Genomic DNA, 19,349 nt, shown 5'->3' with positions numbered 1-19,349 from the left:
CCAAGAGAAGTCTACTGGTATCAAATATAGGCTTTAATCTGAAGAGGAAATTTCTGAGAATGTACATTTGGATCATAGCATTGTATGGTAGTGAATCGTGGACAGTGGGAAAACTGGAGCAGAATAGAATTGATGCATTTGAGATGTACTGCAACAGAAGAATGCTGGAAATTAGTGGACTGATAAAATAAGGTATGAGGAGATTCTCCACAGAATTGGTGAAGAAAGGAAAATAGGGGAAACACTGACAAGAACAAGAAACAGGATAATAGTACATGTGTTAAGACATCAGGTAATAATCTCCACGGCACTAGAGGGAGCTACAGATGGTAAAAAATGCAGAAGAAGACCGAGACTGGAATACATCCAGTAAATAATTGTGGATGTAGGGTGCAAGTGATACACTGAGATGAAGAAGCTGGTGCAGGTGATGGATTCAATCCAGACAGAAGGCTGATTGATGACTCAAGAGAGAAAGTAGTCACTGATGATGTCTTCCATGGATTTTCTTTAGTTTGTGTTAGCATGCTGTAATACACCATATACAGCTTTTGGGTAGTTGCCAACGAATTACCTGGCAATGAAAAACTGACCCCTCAACAGAACTAGAATATCTATATACACTGAAAATTGGAACACACAAGACTGAAGCAGAGAAAAACAGGCAAAAGAGGTTGGGTAAAACATTGAGAATTGTCAGACAGTTTTGTGGTATTCCTGGTATCACTGTGTGATCTTTCTCACAGTTATTGGGGTCATCAGAGCAAGTTTCTGGCATGCAGTGGAAGTGGGTTTTGTCCAGCCTTGAGATTATGAGTTGAGCTTCCTGTAATCCATCTAAGTGGTATGTGGCCAGAGTGTACAATGAATTAGTAAAACTTTGTGATCAATGGAGGTGCCTTTTCAATATGGAAAGTCTAAAAGACTTTCAACATACTCGTACATTACTGTGTGTGGTGATGGAATTCTGATCAATTATTTTCTGGTTTTCCAGGTAAGCAATGCAGTTCACTAAGTATGCTCACACTCAGTAGGAAGAGGCCTCAAATTAGAGTATGAATAACCAGGTATCTGAAACTTGAGTTTCTCCCACATATAAAATGTTCAAATAACTTACAGGAATGCTGCCTGGTGACATGAACACACCATCCATTTCAAGGCACAAATGCAACAAGAGAGGACTGTGCAAGGAAATTTAAACTCATGGTAGGTGGGGCTATGCCAACTGAGAACCATAACATGGCATATGCAGAATACACAACAGCGACCATAAACAACCAGTGCCACCACACACCCAAAGATGACTAACATCAGAAGTTATCAATAGTGAATGTTAATTACCACCAGGCATCCACAGCTCTCTGTCTATTCATTAGTGTCACTGTCTCTCGATCATGGAGCCCCGGGTTTGATTGCTGGCATGGTCACAGATTTTCTTCACTTGAGACTGAGGGTTTGTACTGGTCTAATAATTTCATATCATTGTCACTGAAGCACAAGTCACCGAAGTACTGTTACAGGGAAAGAATTGCACAGGTGGCCCAACAACCCCAAACAGGGTCGTCTGGCCAATAATACCATACATTCATTTCATTTTAAGCAATGTATGAGCAATTATCTTTAATTATGTCTCTCTGCTGATTGAACGGTGAGAGAGCAGGATTCCAAGCTGAATTAAGCAAAAAGGTCACTTGCTGATTTAATCTCAATGGCTTCCTAAATAATTGCTGGAAGGACATGCCAGAGTCTCTGTGTTTGTATTTATAGCAGATAAGATGACTGCTTTGCATTTACACAGAGTGGTTCCTTATATTGTTATCTTACCCTGCAACAAGAACAATGCTGTGGTTGTGTTGGATAAAGAGGATTATATTCACCAAGTTTTACCAGCTGTCAGTGGTGGTTTCATTCATCATGTGATGCTTATGTTCTGTACAGCGGTATCTGGTCAGCCAGTCAACATGCTAGGGAAAGATTTCAACTTTGCAACAGCAATTTGCTCACCTGCTGTAAGCATGTGAGATGCTTATCACAAACAATTTTTATGCAAGTCACCCATAGTTGCTGAAAGTCATGATGAATCAGAACACTACCGACAACTGGTAAAACTTGATTTTAATTGACCACACTACTGGTTTCATGGTTTACAGCTGCATCTTCAGGTGCACCTCACATATTTGAGAATTGAGATACAATTATAAACTATATTGGAACTCTGTGCTATTATATGAAAATTATTTGAAGACTTGTACTCACAGAAATTATTACATTAATCTACCATAGATGAACCCAACAGTCTTCGTCAAAGTATTGCCGTTCAGAGAATATTGTCAATACTTTTTTTAAAAACTAGACAAACAAAAGCTACTCGGAAAGCTGGCCCCTGTAACAGCCTCCACTAATGTTGCCAGGTAGATCTTACCAATATACTGGCCATTCATTGCCACTGTGAGAGAAAGAAACAATGCCGCTTTCTTATCATCTCAAACCACACCTGGAAGGCACAGCTTGCAAGAGTAGGTCCTGTCTTTACCAGCCACCAGGAAACACTGACTATGCAGGTCAATAATATCTATCACTCGGACACTGCAGCAATGTACATGTCACTAGGAGCACTGGTTCACTCCCTTGCAAAACAGTTAACTGTACATCAGTCACAGTTTGCCAGAAAATGATGGTGTCTTAAATTCAACTGACTATTCAATATGTTTTGTACACTCTCTTTCTTTGTCTAAAAATTTTCAGTTCTTCCAATAGATTCAATTCCTGGCCTTTTCCTTTTCTATGGAGGATTACAAGATTTTCACCAAGACTTGTGTCCGACCCCAGTAGCTGAGTGGTCAGCATAACAGAATGTCATTCCTAAGGGCCCGGGTTCGATTCCCGGCTGTGTCAGAGATTTTCTCCACTCAGGGATTGGATGTTGTGTTGTCCTAATCATCATCATTTCATCCCCATCGATGCGCAGGTCACCGAAGTGGCGTCAAATCGAAAGACTTGCACTCGGCGAACGGTCTACCTGATGGGAGGCCCTAGTCACACGACATTATTATTATTACCATGACTTGTGATACCATGCCCGCTTGCCACATGCGTGAGATAATGCTGATTTGGAATTTTTTAAATTAAGATGTTCCTTCCACTGAAGGACCTACCAGTTTGCCCTGTGTATTTTGTAGGGGCAATCATTGTGTTTGTTACAGTAAACACCAACTGCATTATACTTGTCACAGGAAACACATTCTTTACATCTAAGTTTTCTACCCTGGTTAGAAGAACTGAAAATATTGACATTATTCTCTGAATGGAAGTACTTTGACTAAGGATGTTGGATTCACTTATGATGGATTATTAATTTAATAATTTTTGTGAGAATTTTTGTGAGTACAAGTCTTGAAACAATCTTTATGTAAGCACACAAATTTCCAACACAGTTTACATTTCACTTGTTAAACATGTAGGTTGCACCTAAAAATGTGGTTGTAAGCTGTGAAACCAACAGTGTGGTCAATTAAAACCAGGTTTTACCAGCTGTCAGTAGTGTTCTCATTCATTATGTGATGCTTATGTGCAGTGGTATCCGGCGAAAGTGTGCCAGTCAACATTCTAGGGAAATATTTCAACTTTGCATGAACACCCAAGCATTTACCATTTTCATTTTTATATGTTCTGTCAAACAAGCTGTTTTTAAACTGATAGGAGAGAAGCATATTATTTGTTAACTGGGGCATGTTTGCCCAAGAGTAATTTTACAGCAGATAAGAAGACAGCTTTGCATTTACACAGAGTGGTTCCTTATATTGTTATGGCTGTGTTGGATAAAGAGGATTATGTTCAAAAGATGCGGTGTCACCATCTTATCCAAGATACTGCAGACCATCCTGACAAAAAGGATTGAGAGGAAGACCAACAACCTCCTGAAACAAAGTTCCTTGTCACAAGACACTATCAAGAGTCTCAACTCTTATTGCATCACTCCCCTTAGGTTTTACGGTCTTCTGGAGATCTGCAAGGAAGGCATTCTTCTTAGGTCTACTGTCAGTAGCACTGGTCCACTGACATGCTATATAGAAAAATACCTTGCTACTGTGTTGAGCTCACTAGTAGAGTTATGTGTGCATCACACTGAGAACTTGGCAGATTTCTTGAATCAATTCTGAAATGTTAGTAAGTTCTGATGTGTTCTCTTCACATGCATTCCTCTGAGTGATTTGTTATGGTTAACTGAGGTTATGTTTGATGTTCAATTAAGTGACCTATTTTGACATGTGATGCTTTACACTTACTTTTTATTTGATGACCTGTTCCATTAACAGACAGGTGGATTTCAGGAAGGGGAGCCCTTTGTCATCTGTTACTACCAACCTGTTTATGGAGGATTTTGAGGAAGATGCCCTGGAGTTGGTAGCACAGAAATGAGTATGCTTTGTATACATGTAAATAATAGTCTTGTTTGGCCACATGTAAGTGAGAACTTAAACAGATTTTTAGAATATCTGAAATCAATCTGTCCACATAATCTCTCCACTATGGAGCAGGAAAAAGGCTGGCTGCCTTTCCTTTCTTGACTTGTTGGTCAGGAGGAAAGCTGATGGATGTTGGCACATACCATTTATAGAAAGCCAAGTCAAACTCATTTGTTTCTTTAGGCTGACAGTTGTCCCCATTCAGAACTGTGTGAAGGGGTACTTCCTACCTTGATTCAAAGGCCTACATCCCAGACCCTGACAGTTTGTTAGCTGAGTAAGCTCACACTGAAGTTACTTTTCGCCAGAATGGTTAGAGTGAATGATAGATCGTACACTTGTTGTGCTACTGATCAACCATGAGTTGATTGACTGGACCTAAGTCTACTGCCTTTTTTGCTTTATGTAGATAATATTTCCAACAGTATTGGTCATATCCCGCAAAAACAGAGCGAAAAGTATGTTTCTCGAAAACCACCTAAGGTTAGGACTCTTTTAGAGTCTGTTTATCACATCCATTGAAGTTGTGGCATGCTATAGATCAATTAGACCATCAGGACCGTGGAGGACTGGTGTATAGAATATAAATGTCACACACACACTTACAACAAGTGAGTAAATCTGGTGTCATAGAACATTGCCTTGGCAATGGTCACTCTGATGAATGTAACAATATTCTAGCATGAATTTTCATCTATTGGGGTAGTATTATTAAGTAAGCAGTTGAGATTAAATTAGAACTAACCTTCTAAATAGAGACAGAGGTTTTTCCTTAGATTATGCTTGGAATCTTGCTCCGTTCCTGGTCAAACAATGGAGAGAGAGAGTTAATGCTGTTTATAGGAGGCCAAGTCACATTGTTTGTAATTAAAATTCACTATCGAAACTTCTGACATTGGTCATCTTTGGTTGTGTAGTGGCCCTAGTTGTTTACCTGTGTGTGTGTGTGTGTGTGTTGTCTTCCTGAATATGGAATAGCGCCCTCATGATTAATTTGTGACAAGGGATGTTCACCTGTCAAAATATTGGCAGTTATTGAAGATGTCCCCTCCACATGAACCATGGACCTTGCCGCTGAGTGAGATTGTTGCATGCCTTAGCGATACAGATAGCCGTACTGCAGGTGCAACCACAATGGAGGGGTATCTGTTGAGAGGCCAGACAAACAGTCATTCCTGAAGAGAGACAGCAGCCTTTCCAGTAGTTGCAGGGGCAACATTCTGGATGATTGACTGATCTGGCCCTGTGACATCAACCAAATGGCCTTGCTGTGCTGGTACTGCAAATGGCTGAAAGCAAGGGAAAACTACAGCTGTAATTTTTCACGAGGGTGTGCAGCTCTACTGCATTGTTAAATGATGATGCCACCCTCTTGGATAAAATATTCTCGAGGTAAAATAGTCCCCCTTTAGGATCTCTGGGCGGGGACTACTCAGGACGATGTCGTTAACACGAGAAACAAAACTGGCATTCTACGGATCGGAGTATGGAATGTCAATTCCCTTAACCAGGCCCCTAGGTTAGAAAATTTAAAAGTGGAATGGATAGGTTGAAGTTAGATATAGTGGGAATTAGTGAAGTTCAGTGGTAGGAGGAACAGGACTTCTGGTAAGGTGAATACAGGGTTGGAAATACAAAATCAAATACGAGTAACACAGAAGTAGGTTTAATAATGAATAACAAAATAGGCACACGGGTAAGCTACTATGAAAAGCATAGTGAATGCATTATTGCAGCCAAACAGACACAAAGCCCACACCCATCACAGTAGTACACGCTTATATGCCAACTGGCTCCGCAGATGAGGAGATTGAAGAAATGTATGATAAAAGAAATTTTTCAGTATTTAAGGGAGATGAAAATTTAATAGTCATGGGGGACTGGAATTGTATAGTAGGAAAAGGGAGTGAGGGAAAAGTTTTCGGTGAATATGGACTGGAAGAAAGGAATGAAAAAGGAAACAGTCTGGTACAATTTTGCACAGAACATAATTTAATCATAGCTAACACCTGGTTTAAGAATCATGAAAGAAGGTTGTATTCATAGAAGAGAAGTGCAGACACCGGAAGGTTTCAGATTGATTATATAATGTCAATACAGAGATTTAGGAACCATGTTGTAAACTGTAAGACATTTCCAGTGGCAGATGTGGACTCTGGACACAATTTATTGGCTATTAACTGCAGATTAAAACTGAAGAAACCGCAAATGGGTGGGAATTTAAGGACATGAAACCTGGATAAACTGAAAGAACCAGAGGTTGTAGAGTGTTTCAGGGGGAAGGGAATACAGTAGAAGAAGAATGCGTAGCTTTGAGAGACAAAACAGTGAAGGTAGCAGAGGGCCAAGTAGGTAAAAAGAAAAGGGCAAGTAGAAATTCTTGGGTAACACAAGGGATATTGCATTTAATTAAAGTAAGAAGAAAGTATAAAAATTGATTAAATGATGCAATTGAAAGCAAATACAAATGTCTAAAAAGTGAGATCGACAGGAAGTGCAAAATGGCTAAGCTGAAATGGCTAGAGGACAAATGTGAGGATGTAGACGCATATCAGCAGGGGTAAGATAGATACTGCCTACAGGAAAATTAAAGAGCCTTTGGAGCAAAGAGAACCACTTGTATGAATATCAAGAGCTCAAATGGAAAACCAGTCCTAAGCAAAGAATGGAAAACAGAAAGGTGGAAGGAGTATATACGGGGTCTGTACAAGGTAGATGTACCTGTGGGCAATGTTATGGAAATGGAAGAGAACGTAGATGAAGATGAGAAGGGATATATGACACTGCATGAAGCACTTGACAAAGCACTGAAAGACTTAGATCGAAACATGGCCCCAGTAGTAGACAACATTCCGTTAGAGCTACTGATAGCCTTGGGACAGCCAGCCATGACAAAACTCTTCCACCTGGGGAGCAAGATATATGAGACAGGCAAAATACCTGCAGACTTCAAGAAGAATACAGTAATTCCAATTACAAAGTGTCGTCGTAACTGCCGCCTGCTTCACGTCTGCTGTGCAGCGAGCTACCTTAATTTAAGTATTAACTGTATTTTTCTTACTTGTCACTTCTTCTTCCGTGTGTATTTGCTTTTAGGAAGCTTTAATTGTCGGGTGCTCTTAATAGTGCTCCATAGATTTCGTGTTTGTTTTGAATACAGTCAGAGAGAGTCCCTTTAGTCAGCCATAGTGCCAGTAGTGTGAGTGTCGTCGTAACTGCCGCATGCTTCACGTCTGCTGTGCAGCGAGCTACCTTAATTTAAGTATTAACTGTATTTTTCTTACTTGTCACTTCTTCTTCCGTGTGTATTTGCTTTTAGGAAGCTTTAATTGTCGGGTGCTCTTAATAGTGTTCCATAGATTTTGTGTTTGTTTTGAATACAGTCAGAGAGAGTCCCTTTAGTCAGCCATAGTGCCATTAGTGTCAGTGTCGTCGTAACTGCCACCTGCTTCACGTCTGCTGTGCAGCGACCTACCTTAATTTAAGTATTAACTGTATTTTTCTTACTTGTCACTTCTTCTTCCGTGTGTATTTGCTTTTAGGAAGCTTTAATTGTCGGGTGCTCTTAATAGTGTTCCATAGATTTCGTGTTTGTTTTGAATACAGTCAGAGAGAGTCCCTTTAGTCAGCCATAGTGCCAGTAGTGTGAGTGTCGTCGTAACTGCCGCCTGCTTCACGTCTGCTGTGCAGCGAGCTACCTTAATTTAAGTATTAACTGTATTTTTCTTACTTGTCACTTCTTCTTCCGTGTGTATTTGCTTTTAGGAAGCTTTAATTGTCGGGTGCTCTTAATAGTGTTCCATAGATTTCGTGTTTGTTTTGAATACAGTCAGAGAGAGTCCCTTTAGTCAGCCATAGTGCCAGTAGTGTGAGTGTCGTCGTAACTGCCGCCTGCTTCACGTCTGCTGTGCAGCGAGCTACCTTAATTTAAGTATTAACTGTATTTTTCTTACTTGTCACTTCTTCTTCCGTGTGTATTTGCTTTTAGGAAGCTTTAATTGTCGGGTGCTCTTAATAGTGTTCCATAGATTTCGTGTTTGTTTTGAATACAGTCAGAGAGAGTCCATTTAGTCAGCCATAGTGCCAGTAGTGTCAGTGTCATCGTAACTGCCGCCTGCTTCACGTCTGCTGTGCAGCGAGCTACCTTAATATAAGTATTAACTGTATTTTTCTTACTTGTCACTTCTTCTTCCGTGTGTATTTGCTTTTAGGAAGCTTTAATTTTCGAGTGCTCTTAATAGTGTTCCATAGATTTCATGTTTGTTTTGAATACAGTCAGAGAGAATCCCTGTAGTCAACCATAGTGCCAGTAGTGCTAGTTTGTTTTCAATACAGTCCAGAGACAGGTAGTGCTATTTTCATTGTTTTCTACAAGAAGTGGCTAGCAACCACAGTTTAGTGAATAAGCAGCCGCCTTTAGTGAATTAGCAGTCTAGTTAAAGGTTGATTAACTCCCTTCAGTAAATTGTTTCCTTAGGATGGATAGGATGTGTGACTGCTGTGTACGGACGCAGGAGGAGCTGGCCACTGTTCGCGAACAGCTGAGCGTGTTGATGGCCGCGGTCAGCCGTCTTCAGGCTGCTGCCTCGGAGTGTAGCGGCAATGGGGAGTCTGGTGCGTCGCAAGGTACACCCTAGGTGTTACATGCTTCACCCACTGTCCCTGCTGTCGAGACATCTTCACGGGTACCGGGCGCGGTTGGGCCACCCTCTCCCCAAGGGGAGTGGCGGGTTCAGCGGCGTTCACGGCGCACGAGGCGGAAGGTCAATGTGGAGGCTGGCCGTGTGGCATCGCCCGCTCTGCCTGTGAGGGGACATGTGGCTGCTCCTTCAGCAAGGTCCGAGCAGGCACATGGGGGGAGGGGTTTATTAGTTATTGGGAGCTCCAACGTTAGGCGGGTGATGGAGCCCCTTAGGGAAATAGTGAGAAGGTCGGGGAAGAAGGCCAGTGTTCACTCTGTCTGCTTGCCGGGGAGTCTCATCCGAGATGTGGAGGAGGCCCTACCGGCGGCGATAGAGAGCACTGGGTGCACCCGACTGCAAATTGTTGCTCATGTCGGCACCAATGACTCCTGCCGTCTGGGTTCAGAGGTCATCCTCAGTTCGTACAGGCGGTTGGCGGAATTGGTGAAGGCGGAAAGCCTCGCTCGCGGGGTGGAATCAGAGCTAACGATTTGTAGTATCGTTCCCAGAACCGATCGCGGTCCTCTGGTTTGGAGCCGAGTGGAAGGCTTAAACCAGAGGCTCAGACGATTCTGCGGAGATCTGGGGTGCAAATTTCTCGACCTCCGCTATCGGGTGGAGAAATGTAGGGTCCCCCTGAATAGGTCAGGCGTGCACTACACGCCGGAAGCGGCTACAAGGGTAGCGGAGTACGTGTGGAGTGCACATGGGGGTTTTTTAGGTTAGAGAATCCCCTCCCTAGGCCCGACAAGACGCCTCCTGAGACGCGGCAAGATAGGAGTAGGCAAAATGCAACAGGGAATAACAATATTAATGTGCTAATAGTAAACTGCAGGAGCGTCTATAGAAAGGTCCCAGAACTGCTCTCATTAATAAACGATCACAACGCCCATATGGTACTAGGGACAGAAAGTTGGCTGAAACCAGACGTAAACAGTAACGAAATCCTAAACTCAGATTGGAATGTATACCGCAGAGACAGGCTGAACAGTGAAGGGGGAGGCGTGTTTATAGCGGTAAGAAGTGCAATAGTATCGAAGGAAATTGACGGAGATCCGAAATGTGAAATGATTTGGGTGAAGGTCGCGGTTAAAGCAGGTTCAGACATGGTAATTGGATGTCTCTATAGGCCCCCTGGCTCAGCAGCTGTTGTGGCTGAGCACCTGAAGGATAATTTGGAAAATATTTCGAGTAGATTTCCCCACCATGTTATAGTTCTGGGTGGAGATTTTAATTTGCCGGATATAGACTGGGAGACTCAGACGTTCATAATGGGTGGCAGGGACAAAGAGTCCAGTGAAATTTTTTTAAGTGCTTTATATGAAAACTACCTTGAGCAGTTAAACAGAGAACCGACTCGTGGCGATAACATATTAGACCTTCTGGTGACAAACAGACCCGAACTATTTGAAAAAGTTAACGCAGAACAGGGAATCAGTGATCATAAAGCGGTTACGGCATCGATGATTTCAGCCGTAAATAGGAATATTAAAAAGGGTAGGAAGATTTTTCTGTTTAGAAAAAGTGACAACAAGAGTACCTGTTGGCTCAACACAAAAGTTTTGTCTCAAGTACTGATAGTGTTGAGGATCAGTGGACAAAGTTCAAAACCATCGTACAATATGCGTTAGATGAGTATGTGCCAAGCAAGATCGTAAGAGATGGAAAATAGCCACCGTGGTTCAACAACCGAGTTAGAAAACTGCTGCGGAAGCAAAGGGAACTTCACAGCAAACATAAACATAGCCAAAGCCTTGCAGACAAACAAAAATTACGCGAAGCGAAATGTAGTGTGAAGAGAGCTATGCGAGAGGCGTTCAATGAATTCGAAAGTAAAGTTCTATGTACTGACTTGGCAGAAAATCCTAAGAAATTTTGGTCTTATGTCAAAGCGGTAGGTGGATCAAAACAAAATGTCCAGACACTCTGTGACCAAAATGATACTGAAACAGAGGATGACAGACTACAGGCCGAGATACTAAATGTCTTTTTCCAAAGTTGTTTCACAGAGGAAGATTGCACTGTAGTTCCTTCTCTAGATTGTCGCACAGATGACAAAATGGTAGATATCGAAATAGACAACAGAGGGATAGAGAAACAATTAAAATCGCTCAAAAGAGGAAAGGCCTCTGGACCTGATGGGATACCAGTTCAATTTTACACAGAGTACGCGAAGGAACTTGCCCTCCTTCTTGCAGCGGTGTACCGTAGGTCTCTAGAGGAGCGTAGCGTTCCAAAGGATTGGAAAAGGGCACAGGTCATCCCCGTTTTCAAGAAGGGACGTCGAACAGATGTGCAGAACTATAGACCTATATCTCTAACGTCGATCAGTTGTAGAATTTTGGAACACGTATTGTGTTCGAGTATAATGACTTTTCTGGAGACTAGAAATCTACTCTGTAGGAATCAGCATGGGTTTCGAAAAAGACGGTCATGTGAAACCCAGCTCGCGCTATTCGTCCACGAGACTCAGAGGGCCATAGACACGGGTTCACAGGTAGATGCCGTGTTTCTTGACTTCCGCAAGGCGTTCGATACAGTTCCCCACAGTCGTTTATTGAACAAAGTAAGAGCATATGGACTATCAGACCAATTGTGTGATTGGATTGAGGAGTTCCTAGATAACAGGACGCAGCATGTTATTCTCAATGGAGAGAAGTCTTCCGAAGTAAGAGTAATTTCAGGTGTGCCGCAGGGGAGTGTCATAGGACCGTTGCTATTCACAATATACATAAATGACCTGGTGGATGACATCGGAAGTTCACTGAGGCTTTTTGCAGATGATGCTGTGGTGTATCGAGAGGTTGTAACAATGGAAAATTGTACTGAAATGCAGGAGGATCTGCAGCGAATTGACGCATGATGCAGAGAATGGCAACTGAATCTCAATGTAGACAAGTGTAATGTGCTGCGAATACACAGAAAGATAGATCCTTTATCATTTAGCTACAAAATAGCAGGTCAGCAACTGGAAGCAGTTAATACCATAAATTATCTGGGAGTACGCATTAGGAGTGATTTAAAATGGAATGATCATATAATGTTGATTGTCGGTAAAGCAGATGCCAGACTGAGATTCATTGGAAGAATCCTAAGGAAATGCAATCCGAAAACAAAGGAAGTAGGTTACAGTACGCTTGTTCGCCCACTGCTTGAATACTGCTCAGCAGTGTGGGATCCGTACCAGATAGGGTTGATACAAGACATAGAGAAGATCCAACGGAGAGCAGCGCGCTTCGTTACAGGATCATTTAGTAATCGCGAAAGCGTTACGGAGATGATAGATAAACTCCAGTGGAAGACTCTGCAGGAGAGACGCTCAGTAGCTCGGTACGGGCTTTTGTCAAAGTTTCGAGAACATACCTTCACCGAAGAGTCAAGCAGTATATTGCTCCCTCCTACGTATATCTCGCGAAGAGACCATGAGGATAAAATCAGAGAGATTAGAGCCCACACGGAGGCATACCGACAATCCTTCTTTCCACGAACAATACGAGACTGGAATAGAAGGGAGAACCGATAGAGGTACTGAAGGTACCCTCCGCCACACACCGTCAGGTGGCTTGCGGAGTATGGATGTAGATGTAGATGTAGATGTAGACAAAGAAAGCAGGTGCTGCAGGTGTGAAAATTACTGAACTATCAGTTTAATAAGTCATGGTTGCAAAATATTAACATGAATCCTTTACAGAAGAATGGAAAAACTGGTAGAACCTGACCTCTGGGAAGATTAGTTTGGATTCCAGAGAACTGTGGAAACACTTAAGAAGAAGTGTTTGACAATGCTGACTGGAATACTCTCAAATTCTAAAGGTGGCAGTGGTAAAATACACGGAGCGAAAGGCTATTTACAATTTTTTCAGAAATCAGATGGCAGTTACAAGAATCAAGGGGATGAAAGGGATGCAGTCGTTGAGAGGGGAGTGAGACAGGGTTGTAGCCCATTCCCGATGTTGTTCCATCTGTATACTGAGCAAGCAGTAAAGGAAACAAAAGAAAAATTTGGAGTAGGAATTAAAGTCCAGAGAGAAGAAAAAAAAACTTTGAGGTTCACCAATGACATTGTCATTCTGTCAGAGACAGCAAAGACTTGGAACAGCAGTTGAATGGAATGGACAGTGTCTTGAAAGGACAATATAAGACAAAAATTAACAAAAGCGAAATGAAGATAATGGAATGTAGTTGAATTAAATCAGGTGATGCTGAGAGAATTAGATTAGGAAATGAGGCACTTAAGGTAACAGATGAGTTTTGTAATTTGGGAAGCAAAATAACTGATGGCAGTCGAAGTAGAGAGGATCTAAAATATAGACTGGCAATGGCAAGAAAAGAGTTCCTGAAGAAGAGAAATTTGTAAACATTGAATACAGTACTTGTATGGAGTGTAGCCATGTACAGAAGTGAAACATGGACGATAAACAGTTTAGACAAGAAGAGAATAGAAGCTTTTGAGATGTGGTGCTACAGAGGTAAAGAGAAATTTGTGGTACAACCTGACTAGAAGAAGGGATTGGTTGGTAGGACACATTCTGAGGCATCAAGGAATCACCAATTTAGTACTGGAGGGAAGTGTGGGGGGTAAAAATCATAGAGGGAGACCAAGATTTATTTATTTATTTATTTATTTATTTCTTGTTCCATAGATCCAGTTAGTGAGTCAATCACAAGGATATGGAACGTGTCAAATCGTACAGGTTTCAATTTAAACTTACAATAAATACAAGGGCAATTCAATGGCAAATTGTACATAGTTTAAGTAAGACATACTATAAATACAGTAATAGATACAATGTCAGCTAGATAACATAATTACCATTTGACAGAAAAAGTAGTTTCAAATAAAGGTTCGAGATAAGAGCACAAAGTTAAATCAGATATTAGGCCTACAAAAGTAAATACATGTACAGCCAATCTGTTGTTACAAAATGTGCGCTAATGCCCAAATGCACAATAAAATCAATTGAACTACTTCTAGACACAATAAGTTTAGTGATGGTATACATTTTCTTTCAGGTATTCATCCACAGTATAATAAGATTTCTCTGTCAGGTAATCTTTGAGAACTTGTTTAAATTTTGGCAGTTCTGTATGAACACATTTGATATGTAGTGGTAGAGCATTGAACAGCTTAATGCTGGAGTAGTAAACTCCTTTTTGTACCAGAGTGAGACGTTTCATTTCTAAATGTAGATTGTTTTTGTTTCTCGTGTTATAACCATGGAATTTACTGTTGTCTTGGTAGATGGAATAATTTTTGCACACAAAGGTGAGCAAGGAAAAAATATACTGTGAGGCAGTTGTTAGGATACCTATCTTCCGAAACAAGTGCCTGCAAGAGTGTCTTTGATGGACCCCACACATTATTCTGATTGCTTTTTTTTGGATGGTGAAAACTTTTTTTGCAAGTGGTTGGTTCCCCCAGAATATGATAGCATATCACATCAATGAGTGGAAGTAGCCAAAGTAGGCAACCTTAATAGTGTCAACTTCAGCCACTGAAGAAATTACCCGTAATGCAAATGTTGCCGAGCTAAGTTTTTTACATAGATGAAGAATGTGAACTGACCAATTACATTTACTGTCTATGTAAGCACCCAGGAATTTTGTGTCTTCAACTTTCTGTATTGGTTGATCTCTACATTTTATGTTAATTTCATCGGGATTACTTTGTGATGTTTGGAACCTCATATAATGAGTTTTATCTGCATTGAGCGAGAGACCATTTGAGGAGAACCAATTTAAGATGTCATTAAAAACAGTATTTGTAGTTTTTTCAAGATCATGATCAGTCAAATCGTCAATTAGAATTGTGGTGTCATCGGCAAACAGGGTAAATTTGCTGTTTGTCTCAGAACAAAGAGGAAGATCATTAATAAAGATGAGGAAAAGCAGTGGGCCCAAAACGGAGCCTTGAGGCACACCACACGTTATCGTGCCCCATTCAGACAAGGCAGGTTCTCCAGAAGAGCCATTTAGCATTACAGTCTGCTTCCGATCCTGTAGATATGATTGTAGCCACAAGCCAACAGTACCACCTAAACCATAGTATTCTGCCTTTTTCCAAAGAATTTGGTGGTTTACACAGTCAAAGGCTTTCGTAAGATCACAAAAAATACCCACTGGAGACATTTTTTTGTTAATGGCTTCCAAAACTTGGTTGCTGAAAAAGAATATTGCCTGTTCAATACAAAGACCGGCACGAGAATACAGTAAGCAGATTCAGAAGGATATAGGCTGCAGTAGTTTTCCAATAGTTACTCAGAGATGAAATGGCTTGCACAGGACAGAGTAACATGGAGTGCTGCATCAAACCAATATTTGACTGAAAACCACATAAACAACATTGAAGGTGTCACTCAGTTGTAAGCCTATAAGTTTTCTGAACAATCAAGTGGTTGGAGTTGTTACTTAATGAAAGTAACGGACTTGCTGAGGTGTAAATGAAATTCGTAAAGTACAATTTTTTTCTGTGCAAAATTGAAGTGTGATGTTTTCACTTGACTTTTTACCTTCTGCTTTGAACTGTTATCATATTTTGTATTTTGTTGACATTACTTGCACAAATTGTTACAAGGTAGCTGGAGACAATGTAGTGGCTGACAACAGTGTATGTATTGCAGAACAATGGTAGATCTAAGAATCTTTCTGGACGCAGTTAGGGTGATATAGAGCAATTACTGATTTTGGAGTACCAACAAATTTAGCCCTCTCTTATGGGTAAACATTAGCTGATGAGCCTTATTTACATGGTTTTTAATCATGAAGTAGTGCAAAAAATTGGTTCGGATCTGCCAACAAATTTTTTATGCTTATATTTGATGACAAAATACAGTTCCAAATATTGAAATTTATTCTTGAAATTCAACTTAAATGTGAATTAATAATCTATGAGAGGTAATCGATTGGTGTGTGACACATGGAAGTTTGAGTCCATCCTGGGAGCATGCTCGGATAGCCTGAATGGTAAGGAAACTGGTCGTGATAAGCAGGAAATCCAGATTTGAGTACCGGTCTGGCACAGATTTTCATATGTTGCTTTAGGTAGTACATCTACACCTAATACAGTTGAATTCCATGAACAAACTTCAATTTCTGTAGCTAAATCTTGTAGCAATGTTGCATAATTAGGCTCACATCCTGCATGTTATTCAGGCTGTTGTCACAAGTGAGACTTCTTGTGATGCCACAAATGGGACAAATGAATGTTCCAATATTTTTATTTAAAGTGAACATTTTACAAAAGTTAGTTATGTGGACCAGCAGGCAAAAACAGAGAAGTGCGCAAAGGTATGAGTCACATACCTGCAAATTGTGTCAATAAAATGATACTGTATCTGCATGGATAAATAACTGCAAAGGTTGTGACAACAGCTGTGTAAAACACAGTACGATGCACAGAGTAGTAGCAAAAAGAATAATGGAAAATCCTGGATGGAGCAGTATGTAAAATTAAGGAAATGTGACCACTCAACTATAGTGGACTGATGCATGGAGCAAAGAAAAACATGACAGAATGCAGCATTCACACTAGCTTTTGAGCACTAACTCTTTTTCCAGAAAAGAACACACATTCACACACACAACTGCACAGATACCCAAATGCACACTCCCTTGGCCACGGCAAGATGATTATAAGATTACTGGTACTCGATTACTCAAAGCAGTTGCCTGAGCTGATGGAGGTGTGGAGGAGGTAGGAAAGAGCACAAGGATGAGGTAGATGGAAAAAGGCAGGTCTTTGGACAAATGATCCCATGGCCACACAACAAGAGAAAGAGATTACAGAGGGCAGAACAAAAGAGATGTAGGAAGAGGAGGGGGGTGAAAGGATGGGGGAAAGAGAGAGAGAGAGAGAGAGAGAGAGAGAGAAGGGCTTTGATTATCTATCATCATGCCGAAAGTGAGGGATATCCTACCCATGATCCTTGCAGCCTCTTCTGAAATAATATTCTGTCACCCACTTAACCTACACGACATCCTGGTGCAAACCTATGCCACTCCTCCTCACAACCCCTTGCCACATGTGTCCTATCCCTATGGAAGAAGCCATAGAACTCAAACAAGTTTGACAGCTGTCACCCCTTCCACATCAAAAAATCGCTCCCACACAGTCTGGCCACCTGTGGATGGCATTATCTGCAGTGATGAGAATTCCCTTGCCCACTGTGCTGAAGCTCTCACTAACACCTTTACAGACAAGCACTATCTATGACTCAGCACCACTACTACAGGTGAGCTGTCTCACTTACTCCTAAACTGCATTCTCCAATATGGAATGATTTCAAGATGATGATGATGATGATAAGTGCTCTGAAATTCAGTGTCTATTGTTAATTTCATTAAAAAAATAAACATTGTTATTTCTTTATTTATCTGCTGGTGTAGATATAACATGAAAAATATCACCATAAACCAACACATTATGCTCATGTTCACAGGTGCACTTATGAAATACGTTTACACACTGTGCACCGCATATACTAAGGGTTGGGATACACAAGAGTTTTTTTGCTCTCAGACAGTTCAGCACACTCAGATAGTACTCACGGAATTGTTAATGCTAGGAGCAAAAGACTTTGTAACAACCATGCATCACAATGCAACTCTAGATGAGAATTCTAGAAACTATTCCTCTTAAATCTAATCATTTACTATAATGATTGTGCAGCTGTTTTTTTAATAGGCTAATACGTTTTTACAGCCTAAATATTTTCATATTCTATGATATACTAGTTTTACAGTGTACATAGATCACTTATGCCTTGTAGACAGAAGCTGGCCAGTCTGAATAGGTTTAATCCACAAGTTGTGTTTACATTTTACTTTATTTATTTGTTTTCATTAAAATTATGTGATGTGTTATTAAGGTCTGTTTTCCTGTTCTGGTTTGAAAAGTTCTCGGAATCACCACACAAGGTCAGTGCTAGTGCAACACGTTGTTCACGTGATATTCATTGGACTGTTGGCTGTAAACACGTGCCACGTCAGTGCTCTTGGAAGAGAGCTGTGGTGGTGATGTGGCACTGTTGTTGTTCTTGCATAGTGATTTGCGAAGATGGAAAAAATCGAGATTTGAGAAGTGATTAAGTACTTCGTAAAGAAAGGTATGAAAGCAAAGGACATTCATGTCAATTCCCAGAATACACTGGGGGACTCTGCTCCTTCATATTCAACTGTTGCCAAGTGGACAATTGAATTTAAATTCGGCCAGGAGAGGTTAGAAATTGATACATGCAGTGGTCAGCCAAGATGTGTCACTACTCCACAAATCATTGCAAAAGTGCACAAAATGGTCATGGAGGATCGCCGATTGAAAGTGCGTGAAATTGCTCATTGTTGCCAGATGTCATCTGAAAGGGTATATCAAATTTTAACTGAAAAATTAGAAATTAAAAAATTATCTGCAAGATGGGTGCCATGACTATTGATGCTGGTTCAAAAATGCATGCCATCACCATCGCAAAATTACACGAACTAAAGTATGAATTGTTGCCACACCCACCTTATTCACCTGATATGGCTCCATCAGACTTCCATCTCTTCCCAGAACTGAAAATTTTTCTTGGTGAACAAAGATTCACTTCAAACATAGAACTGATAGCCAGAGTTGACAACTATTTTGCAGGCCTGGAGGAAACTCATTTTCAAGATGAGATCAGGGCACTGGAACATCATTGGACCAAGTGCATTAATCTAAAAGGAGACTACATTGAAAAATAAAAAAAGTTCCAATGATGTAAGTACTTTTTTCTATTCTGTTCCGAGAACCTTTCAAACCACCCTCGTATATTATACCTTAAAACTATGTGAAATATATGTAATGAAATAGATTGGTACTGAAATACGAACTTTACTGCTTCAGTCATCTACATATTGGTCATTCAATATATCCTGTTTAGTGTACAAATAGATGAACTACTGCACTCCAATTCAGTTGTGCTTGGGGAGCAAATGGTGTCCTGTCCTAACCTAGATAGTTTGTGACTGGATGTATAAAGTAACTTGTATTGATAAGTGGCACCATGATCTTGATGTGTATTATATTTGTGTTTATAGCTCCAACTTCCAAAGTGTGAATTATGTGACGATTGGAACTTAAATAGTGGCAACTATTTATTCACAACTGATACAAAAGAGTTACATGTTTGCACCTGTTACTGTCCTTCAAAGTAGTCACCAGCGTTGTGTAGAACCTGTTGCC

General features: G+C 40.7%; 1 protein-coding gene across 1 annotated transcript in view; it reads right to left on the bottom strand.

Annotated features, from left to right (window-relative positions):
- The window catches only part of LOC126162311 (uncharacterized), a 355,605-nt gene that overhangs the window by 178,944 nt on the left and 157,312 nt on the right, over nt 1-19,349 (bottom strand). The gene's annotated exons all lie outside the window — the stretch shown is intronic.

This window comes from Schistocerca cancellata, chromosome 2, assembly GCF_023864275.1.
Source record: "Schistocerca cancellata isolate TAMUIC-IGC-003103 chromosome 2, iqSchCanc2.1, whole genome shotgun sequence".
Lineage (NCBI taxonomy): Eukaryota > Metazoa > Arthropoda > Insecta > Orthoptera > Acrididae > Schistocerca > Schistocerca cancellata.
The sequence above is the reverse complement of the archived record's forward strand: the minus strand, read 5'-3'. Positions and strand labels throughout refer to the sequence as shown.